Genomic DNA, 25,708 nt, shown 5'->3' on the forward strand with positions numbered 1-25,708 from the left:
GAAGATTCAGAGAGCAAAAGACTTGGAACTGAAGGCAGAGGGTAGAACCCGGAATTATTCTCTGGAGTGTAGAAGTTGTTTTTAATGGTTTGAGAGTCTTGGAACTGCTTGGGCCACTGTGACAACACAGGTCTTTGAGACTTCAGAGGGTGAGTGTGAGAGAGATTGGCACTGCCAGAGATGAGCCTGGAGGAATCCAGGAATTTACCGTTGTCCTCTTCACAATTGTTTTTAGGATCAAGACTAGAGATAAAGAGCCATGGTCTCTGAAAATAATGTTGAAAACACACTTACAACACTGAGCAGAAGCAGAAATAAATGACATATTTCACTCCGTTCATTCAGGCAGAGGTGGGTGCACAGAGCGTGGTGCTGCAATGGTCCCCTGAAGCTGAGGCCAGATAAGAGGCCCGCAGGAAAGTCAATGGGATGACCAGCACGTGGGTGGCACCAGCAACAGGGACAAGCATAGGGCTTAGAGTCTGAAACCCTGGTTCCAGGCTGAACACTGTCACTGACTATATGACTCTGGGCAATTCATTTAAATTATTTGATCTTTAATTTACTCAGCTGAAAAATGGCTGTAATAGCCACCAAATAGGATTGTTGGGTTATCAGAGAAATCACACGTGTGAAACACTGTAAGCTTTAATACTCACTGAGGGCCTTGTGTGTGCTACACATTAGGAATAGAAAATTGAGACACAGTTCTTGCTCTGAAGAAGTTTGCAATCTAATGATATACACTGTAAATGTTAATTGTCTTTATTCTTATAAGCCCCTCCTCTTTCTAATTCTCTCCCATTCCCTTAATTTGGATTTTGTCTTAGTTTAGGTTTTCTCAAAAGCAGATTCTTAGGCAAGGACTTGCACACAAGGGGTTTGTTTGGAGATGCAAATAAACAGATGAGGTGAGAAAAAGTGACAAAGGAAAGGCAAAATCGCCAATATAGGGTGCACTGTTAGGTCGACTACCATGACAGGCCTCTCTGGAAAATGCTGCAAAACACACAACTCAGAGATTTTCTACTTGAGGCAGCGGGGAGCTAGAGTATTTTCACACCAACTTCCATTCATCAATAGTAGAAGGCTTCTTTTACTGGATGTCAACTCCCAGGCACTTTTGGCCTGCCAGGTATACGGGCAGAATGTATCTTGCAGCAGCTTCTGAAAAAGGTCTTGGTCAAAGAAATGGAGATACTGGCAGTTGGAAAGTGGCTGGTGCACACTGAAGTCAAAAGAGCCAGAGACTGGGCAGGGTGCTGACAGCATCTGCAAAGATTAGCCCATTCGTCCGCGGGTGCCTGGGTGGGCTCCCTCTTTCCCTACCACCCAAGGCAAAACCAAGAGAGAAGAATTTTTCAACAACACTGTAGAGGCAGGAAATAAAAAGATGTGTGGATTGGTGGTTCTTAAATGTATGCTAATGCTGTCTAGTGGCAACTTTGACTCATGAATCATTGCGCTTTTTCAGAAATGAGGCAGAGCTATAGGTCAGTAGAACTATTGTTTAACGGTTCAACTTTCTGTGATAATAGAAATATTCTATATCTTCACTGTACAGTTTAGTAGCCACAAGTAACTTGAGCCCATGAATATGGTAGGTGTGACTGAGGAACGGCATTTTCACTTTTATTTAATTTCAATTAATTTAAATCACATGTGGCTAGTGGCTACCATATCAGACAGTATAGATTTAGAGTATTTAAAACTATGTTTCATTATTCACAAGTTATCTTAATAATTTTTAAAATAAAGGATAGAGGTAAATAAGTTATATTACTGAGTGTTAAAATCAATATTAAGCTGATTTTTTATTTTTTTTTTTTGAGATGGAGTCTCACTCGATTGCCCAGGCTGGAGTGCAGTGGCTCAATCACAGTTCACTGCAGCCTCGACCACTTGGGCTCAAGTGATCCTTTCACCTAAGCCTCTTGAGTAGTTGAGACCACAGGTGGACATCATCACACCTGGCTCATTTTTTTTATTATTATTTGTAGAGATGAGGTATCACTATGTTGCCCAGGCTGGTCTCGAACTCCTGGGCTCAAGTGATCCCCTGGCGTTGACCTCCCAAAGTGCTGGGATTATAGGCATGAACCACCGCAACCAGTCTTAAGCTGCTTTTAACAACATTAAATGGAAATTAAGCTGAGGTCACAACCAAATATCACTATTCTAATAGAAACTTTGGGACATGGGAATAAATGTGAAATCTTATCTACATTTATTATAAAATCTATGATAACAATTTTAGTAGTCAAATTTCTAAAGTTTGACGTAATAGTGTAGGAACAATAATATCTCAGCAGCTCTACTGCATATTGATGATTCTAAGTAAAGGATCACTTTGAATTGATTACTGTTGATGGAGGAGAAAGATACTTTGAGATACAGGATTTTTTTTTATAATCTCTTCTTCACAATCTCACTAATTATACCTCATATTATTATACAAATTTCTATAAATATTTGTCGACTCAAAATCTATACATAGCATACTTTACAATTTTAACTGTTTACTAGCTTTACATTCTCTCTTAAAAGTCATATTAATTGTAATCTAGTTTCCACTGTAACTATTTGAAAGTCTTTAATAATTGTTTTTGTACATAATTAATAGCTTTTAGAATCATTATTGCCATATTTTACGCCTGCAGTTTGTTCTACTATAATATGTGTTTCTGCACTGTGAATCAGCTCATATGCACTAGGATCAGAGGATGGTGTTATCTTGGAGATCACATTGGTTTACATGGGATATTTTCCAGCATATTAATGTTTTGTACCAGTGTGTAATGGCATCTGAATGCAAAGTGCACTAACCCAGCTGAATGTCTTGAGCTGTGTTGCGTTGTGCCATTCATTCACCATCCTCCTCTTGGCTTCCTGGCAACATGCTCTTTCCTGGAGGTACTTATGGCATGGTTCTTCCTGATCTTTGTGTACTTTGCCCTCATCTCCATAACTCAGCAGCCCCAATCCTTCATCGTATTCCCTTCCACAGATTAGTTTTAGGGTTTTGTTGTTATTCTTTGCAAAGTCCTATTTATACAGTAGTATTTCTTTATTTATTAGTCATTTAACTTTTCAAAAGCTGTGCTGGCATTTTTACTAGGAATATTATCATTTTTGTTAGCACATTAATTATAAAGTTTGTATGTTTTGAGTGGAATTGCATACAATTAGAGTGACTTCACCCTGATACTATTTTGCCTCTATTGTTTTTAGTGTATAATCTTGTAGACTTGAGTTCACTTCTTTTTAAAGAAATACATTTGTTGCATTAAGGCAAAACAACTGTACATCAATTTTTCAATTGAATGAGAAGATAGCAACAAAAACAATAACAAAAACCATAAGGAGGTCTAGACTCCAGATTGCGTTTAGAATGATTACCTACATTTGAAAGTGAATATTCAGATATGAACGATATTTTAAATTATATGCTTTGTTTATGTTATTGGTTTTGTTAAGCCAATTAGATATGATGGTAATTTCCAAATAATCTCACTGGTCACATATAAGTCCTGGGATGCCAGAAATGACAGTGAAGTTGGTTATTCATGATCTTCCAAAATCCTAGATCAAAGACAAATGAAAGCATAGATGTTGGCTGAATACTTAGGCCAAAGACAAAGTTCTATGTCTCTATTAGAAAGAAATAAATGCACACTGACCTACATAAATTTTATTTATATATAAATTTAAGTATATGTAAGTATATATATATATAATTTAAGTATATTTGTATATATACATCGGTTTTTTTTTTTTTTGAGATTTTGGTACATGTTCTTTTTAGGTCCTAAAAAGCCTAAAGAATGGCCAGGCGCAGTGGCTCACACCCATAATCCCCGCACTTTAGGGGGCCAAGGTGGGTGGATCACAAGATCAGGAGTTCGAGACCAGCCTGACCAATATGGTGAAATCCCGTCTCTACTAAAATTACAAAAATCAGTTGGGCATGGAGGCGGGTGCCTGTAATCCCAGCTACTGAGGAGGCTGAGGCAGGAGAACCACTTGAACCCAGGAGGTAGAGGTTGCGGCGAGCCTAGATCACACCATTGTAGTCCAGCCTGGGTGACAGAGTGAGACTCTGTCTCAAAAAAAAAAAAAAAAAAAAAAGCCTGAAAAATATAACACACTTCTCCCCCATTTAGGGGGCCTCCTCTTTGGCCAAATATAATGCTGTTTCTTCGAATATATGTAGAAAAGGCATCCATGAATGGCATGTTCATTCTCAGGAGTTTGAGTGCTTATATCTCAGATCAAAGAAGTTTGCTAGCAAATGGTATTAATATTGTGGGAGAAGTTGTTTCCTAGGTGTATGTAGGGAAGAAGTATAAAGATCAATTCATATGCACCCAACTCAGTTTAGTGCCCTTAAGGTATTTGTCTTTTGAAGAAAACTACAATAATATTAACATCCCTTAAAATGTATGTGCATTAATTTCAGTTACATACTTTTAACTGCCTGCCATCAAATTTAGGGCTTCACACTGCCAGTATAACTCAGGAATGCTGCTCAGTGACAAACAGCAGAGACTAAGACGCATTCGGAGCTTGATGCAAAATGTTCCCTGGGTCAGTATCCACCATTTCAGGTGCTATCTGCAGATCAAGTGCCTGGAGATTGTGCCTTGAGACATTCTATTGGTTAGAAAGGCAGACTCTGGGTTCAAAGCTCAGCTACGTCACCTCTCTGCTGTGTGAACTTGGTAAATTACTTAATATCTTTGTCTCAATTTTCTCTTTTTTGAAAGTATGGGTAAAATGATTCCAATTATATTGGGTTGCTGAGAGGATTAAATGAAATAAACACAAAGTAATTAGCATAATGCCTGGCACATTATAAATGCTTGATGCATGCTAGCCTTCATGATGATGAGGTTTTTCTGAGTGTTTTTTTCCAAGTTATAAGTAAAATCATGACTGTGAAATAGCTAGCATTGCAAAGAGGCTCCCAGCTGAAAAGGCATAGAATGCTGTCATCACTGGAGTCAGGATTAAGGTAATCAGTCGTATTGAAAAGGCAAAATGGTCACCAGCATTGATTAACTACATGGAAGCAGAGCATCTGACCCCATAGACAAAAGGATGTTACATTATGACCAAACAAAAATTCCTGTCAAAAAGAACATGGGAACTAATGCAACTGATGGCCTAGGCTAATACCTAGTATGCAATTGGATATGCCAGTGACATTTGGCCTATCTCATGAACAAGCATTTTAATATACTCTTTTTTCATAACCCATATATTTCCAGCATACATTCATGTGATATACCTTAATAGGACATAATGTCTATGACCACATGTTGAGAACTCATGGAGGGCATGGGTAAGAGTACAGGCTCTGGCTTCACATTTTCCAGCTCTTCCATGAACCAGTTGTGTAATTCTGGCAAATTGCTAAAGACTCTGAGTCTTGGCTTTCTCATCTGTACAATGGAGGTAAAAATGATTCCTACTGCATAGATTTATTATGATGAATATACAGTTTAATTGACATCAAATATATGGTGCCTTGGGCATAATGAAATAGTCAATAAATACTACCTATTAATAGTTGTAAATTATCATTATTTTTAAGCATTTATAAGTAAGTGATCCAGCATTTTACAGAGACTTAAACATCACCTATATCCAGAGTTCCTGCTATGCATGTTAGGTCATATGTCTGAAAATGAGTGGAAATGGCAGTTAAGAAGGAGGCACAAAGCAAGTTTCTATTTCCATTTAGTTAGAGAAAGCTCACTGGGGAAGAATCTTCACAGCTCTTAAGGAGAGAAGATATATATAAAATGGTGGTCTTAATGGAGACAAGAAAGAAAGACAAGAATTCACAAAGGTGAGGAGGTGGATAATGAAGGAAATGAAGGGTAAGGAGGATTACTTTTGAAGAAAAAAGGATGGATAGTGGGGATAGAAAAATAATAAGATACTTAATTGTGGGCTATTGCAAGAATGGCATTAAAATTGTATTAGTTATGGTAATGCTGGCGGCTATAATACATAAATGCTGAAATATCACTGGTTCAACACAACAGTATTTTCCAATTCCGTCAGAGTCCAGTAGAGCAGTTCCTGGTTAGGTAACTCTCTTCCTACATTGCATTTCGGGATCCCCTGCCATCTTGTAGATCCACCATCTTCCACATGTAGATCCCATAAGTCACTCTGTGAGGACTTCCATTCCAACCAACTGGAAGAGGACATCACATGGAATATTGCAGGTGGGAGTTTTTTTTTTTATAGTCCAGGCCTGGCAGTGCAGTTTATCATTTTAACCCGCATTCCACTAGTCAGAATCTATGATCTTATAACATCTAATTGTGTGCCCAAGAGGAAAAGACATGAGTTTTGAAACAGATCCTAGCCTCTGCCCCAGAGACTTTTGTATAAAGTTACTATATTACCTTTTAAAATAGGGACCATAATACAAATTTGTAATCTAACTAGGAACAAGAGAAAACTGAATTGTATCTGGAGATTCAGGAACAACTGAATTCAATATGTCTCATTACTACAGAATAAAGATCTATAAGTTAATTTTTATGCAAATCAAAATTCAGTTTCTTCGGAAAGCTCTTTGATGATTACAAGAACAAAAACTAGCAGTTAATTCTTAATCTGGATGAGGCACTGTGCTAAGAGCTTTATACATTTATCTAATTTACTAACTGTTGCTATACCTTAATGAAGTAGGATTATTTCTATTTTATATACTGAATTTCTATTTTATACTGAATCCCAAGAAAGTCAACATCCAAGAAATGTGCTGACTTGCCCAAGATCATAGAGACAGTACAAGGTGGAATAGAGGCCGGGTGCGGTGGCTCACGCCTGTAATCCCAGCACTTTGGGAGGCTGAGGCAGGCAGATCACCAGGTCAGGAGATCGAGACCATCCTGGCCAACATGGTGAAACCCCATCTCTACTAAAAATACAAAAAAATTAGCCAGGCGTGGCATTGTGCTCCTGTAGTCCCAGCTACTCGGGAGGCTAAGGCAGGAGAATTGCTTGAACTCGGGAGGCAGAGGCTGCAGTGAGCCGAGATGGGGCCACTGCACTCCAGCCTGGCAACTGAGTGAAACTCCGTCTCAAAAAAAAAAGAGGTGGAATAGAAATGCAAACACAGGTTTTGTTCCCAAAGCCATCAGAATCTACTGCTTCTTGTAACTTCTAATCATTCCTCTATTCAGAAATCCTTGTGTATAACCATCTGATGCTCCTATATGTCTCTCTGCAAATTTTGGTATGTATGTTGATTTCTAAGCTGTTTTGGTTAATTATTACTGTGTAACAAACACTCTTAAAGTACTGAGCTTTAAAGCAAGAATGACTTGTTATTTCTCAAGATTCTGCAGGATCACTGGATGGCTTTTCTCTTTCAGTTGGGATTGGCTGGAGTCACATATGAAGCTGTATCCAACTGGTGGCTGGCTGGGCTGGCTGGAGGGTCCAAGAAAGCTCCTCTCACATGCCTGGGGCCCTTGTGTTATCAGCTGTGATACCTAAATTCTCCTTCATGTGGAGTCTCTCCTCATAGCTTTTTCTCTTCCAGAACCTCTCTACTATTTTTATAGAATAGTCTGCAATTCCTTACAGCATGGAGGCTGTCTTCCAATAGCAAGAAAATAGAGGCTCCCAGTCCTCTTTAGGGCGAGGCCCAGAACTGGCTCAGCATCACTTCTGCCACATTCTATTGGTCAAAGGAGTCATGAGGCTAGCTCAGATTAAGAGAGTGGGGAAAGAGATTTCACTGCTCAGTGGAAGAAGCAGCAAATAATTTATGGCCATCCTTTAATCCACCACATGCCATTCTTTGTAGGAACATCTGGCACTGTCATCCAACTAAACTCCTGAAGGGAACATCTGGATCTTCTTGATGTTGCAATTGGTTCTTAACAGCTAGAACTATGCTCTTCTTCATACAATGAGTCTAAAAAATTGTGACCAATTGAAAGTAGAAAAACCACAATCTATTAAATTTCCGTGGGAGAAAAAGCAGCTAGAACACTCACAACAGAACAGAGACCCTCAGGACATCTTAGTCTTATCACCTGTGGAATTTGTTAAATAACTCCTTCCAATCATTTTCTTTCCAGAGAAACTGTTGCAATGCACCTACACATCCCTTTATGGGTTCTCTGCTTCTGTGCATGCCCAATCTTAGAGGCTCACTGATCATCTACTTGTCTGAGCAGAAATATGGAGGCTCTACTGATTTGCATCTGAAAATCACAAAAAAGTGGTACATTTGGAATTTAGGGCAAATGATAATTTAACATTGTACAATGAACTAACAATCCCATCAAAAGATTCTGCTAAAATGATTGTCCATTTTTTGTTGGCTGTCTATTAGAAGAAAAAGTTGCTTAGGGCACACATAAAAAATATGTTGGCTCTCGCATGATCTCTTTTCAAGCATAGGTGGCTAATAGGGCTCACCCTAGACATGATAATCTTGGCTATAGAGTATGGCATCAGCCCTTAATTGTTCACTACTTTATACGCGATTTTTTTTCTAGGTAAGGCATACACACACATGTGTACAAGCCAATAAATAAACAGTAAAAGGTGATAAAGTTGTAAGTTGTACAAGTATAAAACTATGAGACTGAATAGGCATCAGCAATTCGGTAATCTTATCAGTAAAACACAGGGATGCCCCTTGTGAAAGTGAAACAGCTTGGTTAAATTTGCCCTGTCTTTCTTTGCAGTAATCATCCAAAACCATGCATTCACATATGGTTTGCTGTCGTAGAAGTAACACCTTTTGCTTCCATTCAAGCCTCCTTATTTGCCAAGATCCCTGTAAGCAGATAATGACAAAAATTTATGAGGGTTAGATCCAAAAACAAAGGCCTGGCGGCATATTGTTGGAAAGATAAAAACTGCTCTTTTGGGACTTCTCTATTTCTTTATTACCTGAGAAAAGATGGAGTAGTAATTGACATGTGGTTCTTGACAGATGTTGACAAGGGAAAAGCATGTAACTAAGCCCCTCGGAGTTTTTGCAAAGGATTATGATGCTTGTCTCCATGTTCCATAACCTCAAGAGTACAATCAAACATCCTCCCTTACTCCAAGTGCCAAATAGACATCCATGCAGATGCTATAGGACTATATCAGCATCTGGCCAAAGAATATAATTCTCTTGTCTCACATAAAGGGCATACACAATAGAGACCATTGAATGTGGAGTGAGTGCTTTGATATATTCTATTGTTAATCTCTCTTGAAATAGAGAGATTGTTGTAGAGAAGTAATTCACCAAAAATTTTCCTTTTTAACACTCCGAGCTTGTATCGTGGCATGCACTATAAAATTAAACAATTTATTGTTTTGCTCCAAAATTGTATCCATATTTTATTTGATAAAATAGTAGGATGATAGGAATATTAACAAATATGCTATTAGAATAGTACTGGATGAGAGTAAGAATTAGATTTAAACAGGAAACATTTTCTCCGTATTTGCCAAACATCCAGATGAAAAGTTGAAAAATTTTCAGTCATGCAGATGTTGTAAATATCCAGATGTTATGTAGAGAAGATATTTGGCAACAAATAAAACTTTCTTTATTCATCCATATGTTTCATTCTACTTTCATTTTGTAGAAAATTGTAGAATAATGGAAATTACAAGCATATTTTAGTTTATAAAACCAAAAATCAAGCAAAATGCAGTAATACTATTTTCACATTTCTTTTCAGTATGTCTGCGGTAGTAAATAAGAATTCCTAGGGCTTTAATGAAAGAAGAATTGTTTATGATTTTAAAAAATCACACAGATCTGATTTCAGTATGCGCTGTATTCTTTTCTCACTTTATATTACTCCATGTTTTAATAATATGGCTAAATAATGATTTGAGATTTTCATTTGCTTTAACCCTTATATTTTTAAGTTTACCTGTCTTTTCTGTATTAACTCCAGCAGTAGTTTCTGTGGTTCTACCAGAGAGGGAGTACATATCAGAGTGAAGGGCACAAATAGCTATAAATCACCCTAAATTTTGTTTCCAAAACTTAAGCCTCAAAGAAAAGAATCTGGTTAATATGAGGAAAAATAAAGACACACATTTTTTCTTGGACTTCTAAGTTTGTGGGCAGATACACTAAAATTGAATAGTGCATGCAGAGGTTATGCTATCATGATTGTATCAGTCAGCTTAAGTACGCTTTAGGAACAATCAAGTCCAAAATCTCTTCATAAAAGCGAAGGGTTATTTCTAACACTATGTGTCTGCTATGGATTCTCTCTACTGGATATTTAAGCTGAAGGAGAACCTCCTTATTGAAACAATGACTTTCCTGTGACAAAAGGGGGAAAGAGCCAGGTATAGTGGCACACATCTGTAATCCCACCTCCTCAGGAGGCTGAAGTGGGAGGATCGCTTGAACCCAGGAGTTCAAGACCAACCTGGGCAACATAGCAAGATTCCATCTCAAAAAAAAGGGGAGAGAAAAAGAATAATGGTGGACCCCACAATGGCTCTTAAATCTTCTGTTCAGAAGTAACCTATGCTACTTCTGCTCAAAAATAATTGGACGAATCAAGTCATATGACCAATCCTGATATCTTTGGCCAGTAATTACAATCTTAATATTGGGACAGGCTCTAAGGGAAAGATTTGGCAGGGAGTGGAAATATTTTTACCTCAATACAATACCACAATTCTCATTTTAAGCATGCATTTTGTGCTTAATTGTTCATATTTCTGGGTTAGGTGTGTCAAAATAGTTATTCATCTACATTTTCCCCATGGGAGAATGTAAAATATGAGAGAAAACATCACTTAAGACAGATAGAAAACAGGATGAGAAGAGTGAAGCAGTGTTGGATGTTTCCAGATAAGTATGCAGTATTGTTTTATAAATCACATATAGAAGGAGAGTAAATTCATGTTCAGAATAGAGGAAACTGGTCTCCATCTTATCAAATTGAAAAAAGTTTGTGAAGGAAAAGTTTGTGGCTTAGGAGCCATTTGAATGGGGGAGAAAAGTAATAAATAATGATAACTAACATTTGACTGTCCTCTCACAATTTATAACTGTAATTTTATTTAATACTTTTAGCAACCACCTGAGGGAGACAGCATTGCTTCCATTTACAAGTGAGGACACTGAGGCTCAGGTTAAATGGTTGGCCCACATTTTCAGAATAAGTTTCAGAAGGAGAATTTGAGCAATTGCTCTACTTCTGTACATTGTATGCTTTACATGCAGAAAAGGATGAGGCAGGAAAAGCATGTGGCGTACCTCAGGAGAGGGTCCCAAATGAGGGGATAGAATGGAAGGAAATGGCCTGAGCACAGTGTTGGATTTGGTTGGTGGAATTCTCCTATGTGACAACATGAAGGAAGTGAAGCAGTCAGGTATATATGACCTCAAGTGTTTTGAAGTCCTTAATTGGTGATATGGGAAGAAATACAATGATTTACTTAAGAAATATTTGTTGAAGACCTGCAGACAGGATGATAGACAAGGAAGGCATTGCTGATACAGATTGTGGACATGGAAGAACTTAGCTGCACTAAAAGTTAGGTTAAAATTTTTAACAATTTAATTCTATTTTCCATCCCCCAACTTCAGCTGCCTTAGGCTAGCAGTATATTAAGTAAAACTGTTTATAATTATTAGAATTATAAGGAAAGATTGGAAAATGGGTCTTGGTCCTCTTTGGAGAAGGATATTGATTCCTGTCATTAGTGGAAAGAGCCAGGGTACTAGCATTGTTGAAAAAAATTGTGATGTTGACCACTTCTGGCCAGAGACAACAGTGAGGAATGTTCCAATGGATTTGGTTTCTGTGTTCATTCAAGTCTTCTGAGAAGTAGTCACCAAGATGAGACTAGACCTGCAAGAGATATGTTTGGTGAAAAACCTATGAAGGATAGCAGGGAGCAGGAGAAGGTAGGGAAAGCACTCAGACTATGATGCAGGTCTCATACTTGTGAAAGAGAGGGGAAACAGAAGAGTTGGGTAGAAAGTGTCTCAGGTTGCAATGGAGTTTTAAGAAAGTTTTGGCCAGGCTTGAGAAGCTGGGGTGTTCTCAAACCAAAATGGCCAGTCACAGGAATTCTGTGTCTAGTTGGAATGGGCTGGGAATACTACCCTCGTTCCACTCAGTCTTTGGCTGGCAGCTCTCAGTGGAAGATGTGGCCTCACTGTGAACACAGTAATGGATCTAGAGGAGCAGGAATTGGGGCCATCAGTCAACTATGCTCCCCACAGCAGGCGATCTGCACCACCACAGTCCACCCCTTGCACTGCGAGCATCTACTTCTCCATTCAGGTTTGGGGGAGAATTCCTCCATGGCTCTCATCAGCCTTCCTTCATGAGGGGATCTTAGAGGGAAGTTAGTGGAACACATTATGGTCCCTGTCACTGCAGTTGGTCTCAGGGCTGTAATTGGTATTCATCCCCTTACTCCTCTATTATGAATTCTAAATTCCCCGCCCCCCCCCCCCCCCCCCGCCTCAGCTACCACCTTGGCATGTGTAATTGCCTTACCTGGTGGTATTATCTGAATCTTTATTTCTAAGGTGTCTGGGCTTCTGACAATAATACATTTCTCAGACCAGGTTGCTCTACATGTTTGTTAACCACTATAGTGGGCCAAAGATGTATCAGGAAGTGCCCAATTGGATCACCTGAGTTGTACACATATTCCTTCCTAGCCCTATTGGTTAAAAGCAGCCCTACCTCCTCCTGCTGATCATGGTAAATTACCCTGCCAGAAAGGTTATTCTTTTCCTGATCTGCTTGTCCATGGACACAAGGAGTCCAAAGTGCCCTGGTAGCAGTCAGAGCTTATAGTTTAATGGTAACCTTTCTTTAGTTCCTGAAATGAGAGTTCTCTCTTTGCAGACCAGTACTTCTAAGCTTGTAGAGTTCATAACTGTGGGAAATATGAGAACCACCCCCTCTAGTGTATTATTTGGAAGGATGGTAAGTGGGACCAATCCTGCTTCTACTCCTTGGTTCCCAGTTCCATGTAGTTTTCCTGTTAGGAACACAGCACCATATAGAAGTTTCTAATTTCATGCACATACTGCATCCTGAAGAATGGCACCCTATCTTTTCAGAGAATTGCCTCTGAGCTGAAGCTTCATCTGTGTCTTTAGAAGGTTATCCAAGTACTCTCTAAGGCTGGCTGCTAATGCATGTGCTTATGCCTAAGATCAGTGGATGCGATGGTCTTGTCAGGGATCCAGCCTTCTGAGTAGGGTGGTATATGATAAGATCAGTGTATCTTATCCAATGTGTCCAGTCCTGTACTTCCTTTGTTTTGAAGTGGTTACCTTGGTTGGATGCTATGCTGCACAGGATCCATGCCTGTGGATTAAGGCAGTTCATAAGTCCCTAAATAGCAGAGGTGGCTAAGGCTCTGTAAGCAGCAAAGGCAAATCTATACTTGAAATGGGTATCCTTTCCTGTGATGATGAACCAATGGCTTCTCTAGAATGGATAGAGCCCAGTGTAGCCAATTTGCCATGAAGTAGCTTGTTGGTCTTTATCAAATATAGTACCATGCCAGGGGCTCGGTACTGAAATTCAGAGGCAGAGATAATTACATTGGCCTTGTAAATAGGAGTCTATGCTGATGGACTTGCCCACAGCCTTGGTACTCACAGGCTGTTTCTGGAGTGGCCAATGAGAAAGAATAGCTAATATCAACCAGGCAAATCATTTTGTGGACTTTGTTGTTCAATACTTCTTCAATGGTAGATGCTTTCTGGTGGCTGTTAACATGTAATACAAAAACACATTTTGTGCAATTTCCACATGTCCCACATGCCTCTCCTGATAACTTCTTGCTACTTTCTAGTCCTTTTTCTTCTAAGCCCCTTCCAATTGGCCAATGTCTAGAAATCTTTATATATTCTCACCTTGGACCACTTCTCCTTGCATATCAAAAGAATAATCAAGTACACTGTTCTTAGCTGTGCCCAATGGGAAGATTTTCTTCCTTTCCACTGTTTCTCAAGTGTATCCCTGAATGTGTCTGTAATGCAGTCACTGTCCATTTTCAGTCAAATTCTGGTCCTACATCATATGGGTCCTGCAGTCCAGGGCCTCTCTACACCATATGCCCTAACTATGAAATGAGCCTGGAAAAACCTTTTCAAATAGATATTTCTCATGCTGTAGCACAAAGTTATGTATTTTTTTTTCTTAGTCTCTTATTTTATATGTATTTGATGCCTCAAAAACTAGAATTATATATTCTAATCAATAAACTGAACAAATATGTATCTTCTTCCAAGGTGCCAAACTTGACAGTATTCAGGAATATATCTTATTTGCATGCACATTTGTGCTTATTCTAAATTAAAAGAAAATAAATGTATACAAGCCCAATCCTTGCTTGCATGAATATCTTTCTCACCAATTGTTTCCTACTGTATTTCCACCCAGAAAAGCAGGAAGCTGAAATCATTTACAGTTAGTAAAGCAATACCATTGCCATGCTTTTTATTACACAACAAACCATAATTGGATGATCAACAATTTCTGTATGCTTTAGGAACAATCAAGTCCAAAATCTCTTTGTGAAAGCAAAGGATTATTTCTAACACTACATATCTGCTATGGATTCTCTCTACTGGATATTTAGGCTGAAGGAGAACCTCTTTATTGAAACACTGACTTTCTTGTGACAGAAGGGGGAAAGAGCCAGGTATAGTGGCACACATCTGTAATCCCGGCTCCTCAGGAGGCTGAGGTGGGAGGATTGCTTGAACCCAGGAGTTCAAGACCAACCTGGGCAACATAGCAAGATTCCATCTCAAAAAAAGGGGGGAGAAAAAGAATAATGGTAGACCCCACAATGGCTCTTAAATCTTCTGTTCAGAAGTGACCTATGTCACTTCTGCTCAAAAATAATTGGAGAATCAAGTCATACGACTAATTCTGATATCTTTGGGCAGTAAGTACAATCTTAACAGGCTATAAGGGAAATATTTGGCAGGGAGTGGCAACATTTTTACCTCAATACAACTTGCCACAATTCCCATTTTAAGCATGCATTATGTGCTTAATTGTTCAGATTTCTGGGTTAGATATGTCAAAATAGTTATTCATCTATATTTTCCCCATGGGAGAATGTAAAATATGAGAGAAAACATCACTTAAGACAGATAGAGTTTCCGTTCCAAGACGGCCGAATAGGAACAGCTCTGGTCTACAGCTCCCAGCGTGATTGACACAGAAGATGGGTGATTTCTGCATTTCCAACTGAGGTACCTGGTTCATCTCATTGGGACTGGTTGGACAGTGGGTGCAGCCCACAGAGGGCAAGCCAAAGCAGGGCGGGGCATCGCCTCACCTGGGAAGTGCAAGGGGTTGGGGGATTTCCCTTTCCTAGCCAAGGGAAGCCGTGACAGACTGTACCTGGAAAAATAGGTCACTCCTGCCCAAATACTGTGCTTTTCCAATGGCCTTAGAAAATGGCACACCAAGAGATTATATCCCATGCCTGGCTTGGCAGGTCCCATGCCCAGAGAGCCTTGCTCACTACTAGCACAGCAGTCTGAGATTGATCTGCAAGGCAGCAGCCTGGCAGGTGTCCACCATTGCTGAGGCTTGGGTAGGCAAACAAAGTAGCTGGGGAAGCTCGAACTGGGTGGAGCCCACTGCAGTTCAGCAAGGCCTGTTGCCTCTGTAGACCCCACCTCTGGGGGCAGGGTGTAGCTGAACAAAAGGTGGCAGAAACTTCTGCAGACTTAAACGTCCCTGGCTGACAGCTCTGAAGAGAGCAGTGGTTCTCCCAGCATGGTGATTGAGCTCGAAGAATGGACAGACTGCCTCCTCAAGTGGGTCCCTGACCCCCATGTAGCCTAACTGGGAGACACCTTCCAGTAGGGGCCGACTGACACTTCATATAGGCGGGTGCCCCTCTGGGACAAAGCTTCCAGAGGAAGGATCAGGGAGCAATATTTGCTGTTCTGCAATATTTGCTGTTCTGCAGCCTCTGCTGGTGATAGCCAGGAAAACAGGGTCTGGAGTGGACCTCCAGCAAACCAATAGACCTGCAGCTGAGGGACATGACTGTTAGAAGGAAAACTGATAAGCAGAAATGAATAGCATCAACATCAACAAAAAGGACATCTACACCAAAACCCCATCTGTAGGTCACCATAATCAAAGACCAAAGGTAGATGAAACCACAAAGATGGCGAGAAACCAGAGCATAAAAGCTGAAAATTCTAAAGACCAGGGCACCTCTTCTCCTCCAAAGGATTGCAGCTCCTTTCCAGCAATGGAACAAAGCTGGATGGAGAATGGCTTTGACGAGTTGACAGAAGTAGGCTTCAGAAGATCGGTAATAACAAACTTCTCTGAGCTAAAGGAGGATGTTCAAACCCATTGCAAGGAAGCTAAAAATCTTGAAAAGAGATTAGATGAATGGCTAACTAGAATAAACAGTGAAGAGAAGAACTTAAATGAACTGATAGAGCTGAAAAACCTGGCACGAGCACTATATTATGCATGTACAAGCTTCAGTAGCCAATTCGATCAAGTGGAAGAAAGGGTATCAGTGATTGAAGATCAAATTAATGAAATAAAGTGAGAACAGAAGTTTAGAGAAAAAAGAGTAAAAAGACATGAACAAAACCTCCAAGAAATATGAGACTATGTGAAAAGACGAAATTTACATTTCGTCTTTTCCCTGTACCTGAAAGTGACAGGGAAAATGGAAGTTGGAAAACATTCTTCAGGATATTATCCAGGAGAACTTCCCCAACCTAGCAAGGCAGGCCAACATTCAAATTCAGGAAATACAGAGAACACCACAAAGACACTCCTCGAGAAGAGCAAAACCAAGACACACAATTGTCAGATTCACCAAGGTTGAAGTGAAGGAAAAAATATTAAGGGCAGCCAGAGAGAAAGTTCAGGTTACCCACAAAGGGAAGCCAATCAGACTAACAGTGGATCTCTTGGCAGAAACTCTACAAGCCAGAAAAGAGTGGGGGCCAATATTCAACATTTTTAAAGAAAAGAATTTTCAACCCAGAATTTCATATCCAGCCAAAGTAAGCCTCATAAGTGAAGGAGAAATAAAATCCTTTACAGACAAGCAAATGCTGTGAGATTTTGTCACCACCAGGCCTGCCTTACAAGAGCTCCTGAAGGAGGCACTAAACATGGAAAGGAACAACTGGCACCAGCCACTGCAAAACATGCCAAATTGTAAAGACCATCAATGCTATGAAGAAACTGCATCAACTAACAGGCAAAATTACCAGCTAACATCAAAATGACAGGATCAAATTCACACATGACAATATTAACCTAAAATGTAAGTGGGCTAAATGCCGCAATTAAAAGACACAGACTGGCAAATTGGATAAAGAGTCAAGATCCATCAGTGTGCTGTATTCAGGAGACCCATCTCAGTGCAGAGACACACATAGGCTCAACATAAAGGGATGAAGGAAGATCTACCAAGCAAATGGAAAGCAAAAAAAAGCAGGGGTTGCAATGTTAGTCTCTGATAAAACAGACTTTAAACCAACAAAGATGAAAAGAGACAAAGAAGGCCATTACGTAATGGTAAAGGGATCAATTCAACAAGAAGAGCTAACTATCCTAAATATATATGTACCCAATACAGGAGCACCCAGATTCATAAAGCAAGTCCTTAGAGACCTGCAAAGAGACTTAGACTCCCACACAATAATAATGGGAGACTTTAGCACCCCACTGTCAATATTAGACAGATCAACAAAACAGAAGGTTAAAAAGGATATCTAGGACTTGAACTCAGCTCTGCACCAAGCAGACTTAATAGACATCTACAGAACTCTCCACCCCAAATCAACAGAATATACATTCTTCTCAGCACCACATTGCACTTATTCTAAAATTGACCACGTAATCGGAAGTAAAGTACTCCTCAGCAAATGTTAAAAAACAGAAATCACAACAAACTGTCTCTCAGACCACAGTGCAATCAAATTAGAACTCGGGATATAAGAAACTCACTAAAAACTGCACAACTACATGGAAACTGAACAACCTGCTCCCAAATGACTACAGGGTAAATAACGAAATGAAGGCAGAAATAAAGATGTTCTTTGAAACCAAAGAGAACAAAAATACACTGTACCAGAATCTCTGGGACACATTTAAAGCAGTGTGTAGAGGGAAATTTATAGCACTAAATTCCCACAAGAGAAAGCAGGAAAGATCTAAAATTGACACCCTAACATCACAATTAAAAGAACTAGAGAAGCAAGGGCAAACAAATTCAAAAGCTAGGAGAAGGCAAGAAATAACTAAGATCAGGGCAGAACAGAAGGAGATAGAGACCCAAAAAAATCCTTCAAAACATCAATGAACCCAGGAGCTGATTTTTTGAAAAGATCAACAAAATTGATAGACTGCTAACTAGACTAATAAAGAAGAAAATAGAGAAGAATCAAATAGACGCAATAAAAAATGATAAAGGGGATATCACCACCGATCCCACAGAAATACAAACTACCATCAGAGAATACTATAAATACCTCTACGCAAATAAATTAGAAAATCTAGAAGAAATGGATAAACTCCTGGACACATACACCCTCCCAAGACTAAACCAGGAAGAAGTTGAGTTTCTGAATAGACCAATAACAGGCTCTGAAATTGAGGCAATAATTAATAGCCTACCAACCAAAAAAAGTCCAGGATCAGATGAATTTACAGCCGAATTCTACCAGAGGTACAAAGAGGAGTTGGTACCATCCCTTCTGAAACTATTCCAATCAATAGAAAAAGAGGGAATCCTCCCTAACTCATTTTATGAGGCCAGTATCATCCTGATACCAAAGCCTGGCAGAGACACAACCAAAAAAGAGAATTTTAGACCAATATCCCTGATGAACATTTATGCAAAAATCCTCAATAAAATACTGGCAAACGGAATCCAGCAGCACATCAAAAAGCTTATCCACCATGATCAAGTCAGCTTCATCCCTGGGATGCAAGGCTGGTTCAACATACACAAATCAATAAACATAATCCATCATATAAACAGAACCAAAGACAAAAACCACATGATTATCTCAATAGATGCAGAAAAGATCTTTGACCAAATTCAACAGCCCTTCATGCTAAGAACTCTCAATAAACTAGGTACCAATGGAATGTATCTCAAAATAATAAGAGCTATTTATGACAAACCCACAGCCAATATACTGAATGGGCAAAAGCTGGAAGCATTCCCTTTGAAAACTGGCACAAGACAGGGATGCCCTCTCTCACCACTCCTATTCAACATAGTGTTGGAAGTTCTGGCCAGGGCAATCAGACAACAGAAAGAAATAAAGGGTATTCAATTAGGAAAAGAGGAAGTCAAATTGTCCCTGTTTGCAGATGACATGATTGTACATCTAGAAAACTCCATCATCTCAGCCCAAAATCTCCTTAAGCTGATAAGCAACTTCAGCAAAGGCTCAGGATACAAAATCAATGTGCAAAAATCATAAGCATGCCTATACGCCAATAACAGACAAATAGAGAGCCAAATCATGAGTAAACTCCCATTCACAGTTACTTCAAAGAGAATAAAATACCTAGGAATCCAATTTACAAGGGATGTGAGGGACCTCTTCAAGGAAAACTACAAACCACTGCTCAATGAAATAAAAGAGGACACAAACAAATGGAAGAACATTCCATGCTTATGGATAGGAAGAATCAATATCGTGAAAATGGCCATACTGCCCAAGGTAATTTGTAGATTCAATGCCATCCCCATCAAGCTACCAATGGCTTTCTTCACGGAATTTGGAAAAACGACTTTAAAGTTCATATGGAACCAAAAAAGAGCCCATATCAAGACAATCCTAAGCAAAAAGAACAAAACTGGAAGCATGCTACCTGACTTCAAACTATACTACAAGACTACAGTAACCAAAACAGCACGGTACTGGTACCAAAACAGAGATATAGACCAATGGAACAGAACGGAGCCCTCAGAAATAACACCACACATCTACAACCATTTGATATTTGACAAACCTGACAAAAACAAGAAATGGGGAAAGGATTACCTATTTAATAAATGGTGCTGGGAAAACTGGCTAGTCATATGCAGCAAGCTGAAACTGGATCCCTTCCTTACACCTTATACAAAAATTAATTCAAGATGGTTTAAAGATTTAAATGTTAGACCTGAAACCATAAAAACCCTAGAAGAAAACCTAGGCAATACCATTCAGGACATAGGCATGGGCAAAGACTTCATGACTAAAACACCAAAAGCAATGGCAACAAAAGCCAAAATAGACAAATGGGATGTAATTAAACTAAAGAAATTCTGCACAGCAAAAAAAAACTACCATCAGAGTGAACAGGTAACCTACAGAATGGCAGAAATTTTTTGCAATCTATCCTTCTGACAAAGGGTTAAAATCCAGAATCTACAAAGAACTTAAACAAATTTACAAGAAAAAAGCAAACAACCCCATCAAAAAGTGGGTAAATGATATGAACAGACACTTCTCAAAAGAAGACATTTATGCAGCCAACAGACACATGAAAAAATGCTCATCATCACTGATCATCAGAGAAATACAAATCAACACCACAATGAGATACCATCTCACACCAGTTAGACTGGCGATCATTAAAAAGTCAGGAAACAACAGATGCTGGAGAGGATTTGGAGAAATAGGAATGCTGTTACACTGTTGGTGGGACTGTAAACTATTTCAACCATTGAGGAAGACAGTGTGGCGATTCCTCAAGGATCGAACTAGAAATACCATTTGACCCAGTGATCCCATTACTGGGTATATATCCAAAGGATTATAAATCATTCTACTATAAAGACACATGCACACGTATGTTTATTGCGGCACTATTCACAATAGCAAAGACTCGGAACCAACCCAAATGTCCATCAATGATAGACTGGATTAAGAAAATGTGGCACATATACACCATGGAATACTATGCAGCCATAAAAAAGGATGAGTTCATGTCCTTTGCAGGGACATGTATGCCGCTGGAAACCATCATTTTCAGCAAACTATCACAAGGACGGAAAACCAAACACGCACGTTCTCACTTATAGGCGGGAATTGAACACTGAGAACACTTGGACACAAGGTGGGGAACAACACACCCTGGGGCCTGTTGTGGGGTGGGGGGAGCGGGGGAGGGATAGCATTAGGAGAAATACCTAATGTCAATGACATGTTAATGGGTGCAGCAAACCCACATGGCACATGTATACATATGTAACAAACCCGCACGTTGTGCACGTGTACCCTAGAACTTAAAGTATATATGTATATAAAAAAAAAAGACAGATAGAAAACAGGATGAGAAGAGTGAAGCAGTGTTGGATGTTTCCAGATAGGTATGCAGTATTGTTTTATAACTCACATATAGAAGAAGAGTAAATTCTGTGTTTTTCTTTTCTTTTTTTCCCCCTCAAGGATGTGACTTCAAAGGTTATAATTTATTGTAGCCTTATTTGGCTCTGAGTGCTTTCAGTGGTGAAGGCTCTGTATAATTTCCTTGGTTATAGGAAATCTTTGATGACTTTCTCAGATGCTGGTTGTATTAACGATGTGCTGAATGTGTAAGCAGGTTTACTGTATACTGTGGGGTTGGGATGGCAGAGGTCTCATGATGCTTATCTCATTCTCCAGTGGTGTCCTTTTAATTTATTTTTTCCCCAGTATTTTATTCATTGGTTTGAGCAGTTCAGGTTTCAGGCCAGTAGGAGATGCTCACGGGTAAAAGCCAGCTTTGGCTAAAGCAGGTGGTAAATGCAATACCCAATGGTGGGCAGAGGTCCTAGCCTTGACAGTGGTGGCTGGGGGAGTGAAACACATTGAAGTCTTTTCAGGGAGAAGGGAGGGAGCCATCCCAATTCCCCTACAAGGCCAGAGGAAAGCGATCCACCTCCCAGTCACACTCCTGACTGAGTATTCTAGGTATTGAGATCAGACAGGCACCTCTTTTCATTTGCAGGAATTCTGATATTCCATGTAGAGAGGGACTGTGACTTTACCCCTTGTGCAAGCCTGAACCTAGAGGGCACTCCTCCTGTGTGGACGTAGAAACCCTGAAATGTCCCACAAAGTCTATCTACAGGTGCACCCACACCAAGCTCCCATGGGAGAAGCCCTAGCTGTGTCTGCCATGGTGGGCAAGGGGGAGAAGTCCCCTTCTCCAAGACCCTTCATGAGCACCAGGGCTGCCTGTCTACTGGGGTAGAGTAGCAGACTTTCCCTGCTGAGCCCAGCACTGCATCTGTACCTCTGTCGAAAGACACTTCCCACAGGCAGACATTTCTGTGACTCAAGGCCTGCCACCTGGATTCTTTTGTCCAACAGGGTGCTCCCTTGATGTGGTGCACTCCTGCTTCCTCTAGGAGTAGGAGTCCCTGAGAGCCAGGCTACTGTGATTCCTGCTGCTCCTCTGGGTCTAGCAACCCAGTGGGGCTGCCACACTCCAGGCTGGTGCTGGGGAATGTCTGAAAGGGATCCAGTGATGTGATCTGACCAGCTGCAGGTACCAGCACCAGATCTGATGGAGGTGGCAGGGGAATAACATAGATGCTGAGAGATTTCCTTTGTTATAAATACCCTTACTTGTGTTGGCTTTCTCAAATGCCTGTTGTAGTAGTAATAAACTGGTCACACTCAGTCAGGAGTGTGACTGGGAGGTGGATCGCTTTCCTCTGGCCTTGTAGGGGACTTGGGGTGGCTCCCTCCCTTCTCCCTGAAAAGACTTCAATGTGTTTCACTTAGAGTTCCCCCAGCCACCACTGTCAAGGCTAGGACCTCTGCCCACCATTGGGTGTTGCATTTACCACCTGCTTTAGCCATGGCTGGCTTTTACCCGTGAGCATCTCCTACTGGCCTGAAACCTGAACTGCTCAAACCAATGAATAAAATACTGGGGAAAAAATAAATTAAAAGGACACCACTGGAGAATGAGATAAGCATCATGAGACCTCTGCCATCCCAACCCCACAGTATACAGTAAACCTGCTTACACATTCAGCACATCGTTAATACAACCAGCATCTGAGAAAGTCATCAAAGACTTCCTATAACCAAGGAGATCATACAGAGCCTTCACCACTGAAAGCACTCAGAGCCAAATAAGGTTAGTAGTTGTAATAAACTGGTCACTCACAACCTCCTGGTTAGGCAGGATGTTGCAGGCAATGGTGATAGCTGAAGTCACTCATAAATTTTATTCCTCCTTGGTGCTGTGTTATTCTACCAGGAGATGCTGTAATGGATTGCGTCAGTTGGCCTTCAGCAAGGAGGTGACCCTTGGAGAAGAGCAACAGCTATGGTGGTAGCAGTGGGATTTGTGCTTGCTTTATGTTATCCAAGGGAGGTACTCTAATGTCTCAGGCAATGGGAAGGGCCATAGAGCTTCCCCAAAGTCCCCATTCTTTGTGTTAAGCTATGAGGGCAGGTGGAGGGGCAAAGCCAGGTGGGGGCTGGGTCAGGCAAGTCTGTGCTCTGGCTCCCCATGTGTGCGCACAAGCAATAGCCCCAGTGGGGATCAGAGGGAAGTTGTCTGGCTTCTGGGGTGGTACTCCAGGGAAGAGTGCAGCTGCCTCTGCTGCACATAAGAATCCACACAGGGAGTGGGGAGTAGCAGGTGGCAGTAAACCCTACACAGCTCCCATGTACTTAGCAAAGCAGGTCTTGCACCCACATTGTTACACTAGCAGCAGCTAGCTAGGTTCCAGACAGCCTGTGCTCAGAACCCAGAACTGCCCCAGGCCATAAACCTTCCCCACTGAGAAAGAAACCACAGCTTTCAGGTCATGCCTCTCCCAGTCTGGCCCCAAAGCAGGGGCATCCAGCTTCTGCACCTGTGGCTACAGCACACTTTCTGCCCATGGTCCAGGGGGTTCGTCCCTACTTGAGATTATATCATGAATGTCAGTTGGGAGCTTCTCCCCACCTGTGGCCACCACCTAAGTTAACTGGCCAACTTCCATGAGGTCCACTGTGAGGTAGGATCAGAAATGGCTTTCCTTTGTCCCCACTGGCATCTGGGAGTGCACACAAAGCGTGTCCCAATGCCACTCCTTCCCATATACTCCCTGCTGCTCACTAAATCAGCTCCAGCTCTGGGTAGGGTTGAGGGCTTCCTCTGCAGACTGGATTGCCAGGTTCCCCAGTGGGAGTGTGTATCCCTGAGGCAGTTTCTCCCCCTGAACACTCTGGGGACTTATAGTTATCTGCCTGGCTCATGGTGTAGGCTGCAGCCTGCTGCTTCTTTCAAAGGGTCTGTGGTTTCTTCAGTTTTCCTGTTAAGTTCCTGTATTGCTTCTTGGAAAAAAGTTCATAGCATGAGTCTCCACACTATTTTGTCTTTCCAAATGGGAGAGGCATGCTAACGACCCCTCCAATTCACCATCTTAAAAAAAAAAAAAAAAAAAAAAAAAGAGGCATAGGTTTAAACCAGAAGCTAATAGCCATGCCAACTTTGTCAGACTACACCATTTTCTCCTCTATAAACAGGAATAATAATAATATCAACCCTGCAACGTTTTGTAAAAGTTTAAGATAATAAAGATGTAACTAATAGAATGCCTAGCACATAGCTCTGTTTAATAAAATTTCCTATTATATTCTGATTTTATGCAGTTAAACCTTATGAAGCTGCCAACATTTGATCTTTTTAACCTACAAAAATTGTAATTTCAATGTTTCATGAAAGGAGAACAGGTTAACGCTCCCCTATCCGGCCTTTGGGCCTAATAGCATACATACAGTTCAGGCATTGCCACCTTGTGGAATCTAACGATCATTTTTACAAAGTTCCAGTTAGATCACAGGAATAAGCTTTAGTGATCTATTGCACTGCGTTTTGAACATGGTTAATGATATGGTTTGGATCTGTGTCCCCACCCAATCTCATGTTCAACTGTAATCCCCAGTGTTGGAGGTGGGGCCTGGAGGGAGGTGATTGGATCAAAGGGGTGGAGTTCTCATGAGTAGATTAGCACTATCTCCTCGGTGATGTTCTTGTGATAGTGAGTTATCATGAGATCCGGTTGTTTAAAAGTGTGTAGCACCTGTTCCCTCTCTCTCTTCCTCCTGCTCTAGCCTTGTGAGATGTCTCACTCCTCCTCTGCCTTCTGCCATGATTGAAAGATCCCTGAGGCCTCACCAGAAGCAGTTGCTGTCATGCTTCCTGTACAGCCTGCAGAACCATAAGCCAATTATTAATCCTCTTTTATTTATAAATTACCCAGTCTCAGATATTTCTTGATAATAAAACAAGGATGGACTAACACAGTTAATACCAATGTATATTTCAAAATCGCTAGAATAATAGATTTTTAATGTTCTCACCACAAAAAAATGATGTCAGATGATGGCTATGTTAATCAGCTTGACTGAATCTTTCTATACTGTGTATACATATATCAAACCATCACATTATACTGCATAAATATACACAATTATTTGTCAATTAAAAAATGGCAATTTCATGTGCTCTAACCTGTTATCAACAAAGCTATGTATAATTCAATCCCAATTCCTAGAATGCCTAAGATTCTAAGAATCAGATTTAGGATCTAATGTTTATGATTTGATAAACATCAAATCATAACAATTTCTAAGAATTCTTTTGATTTCTAAGAATTATTTATTGTTTTATAGCAAAAAAATAGGATGATAATGTAGAAGTTAGAATTCTGC

The 25,708-nt window shown here is 40.4% G+C and overlaps 1 pseudogene; it reads left to right on the top strand.

Annotated features, from left to right (window-relative positions):
• The first annotated feature begins 24,705 nt into the window (after positions 1 to 24,705).
• Positions 24,706 to 24,815, top strand: LOC112132492 (U6atac minor spliceosomal RNA; annotated as a pseudogene).
• Positions 24,816 to 25,708: the final 893 nt, after the last annotated feature.

The sequence above is a fragment of the Pongo abelii genome, chromosome 11 (genome assembly GCF_028885655.2).
Source record: "Pongo abelii isolate AG06213 chromosome 11, NHGRI_mPonAbe1-v2.0_pri, whole genome shotgun sequence".
Classification (NCBI taxonomy): domain Eukaryota; kingdom Metazoa; phylum Chordata; class Mammalia; order Primates; family Hominidae; genus Pongo; species Pongo abelii.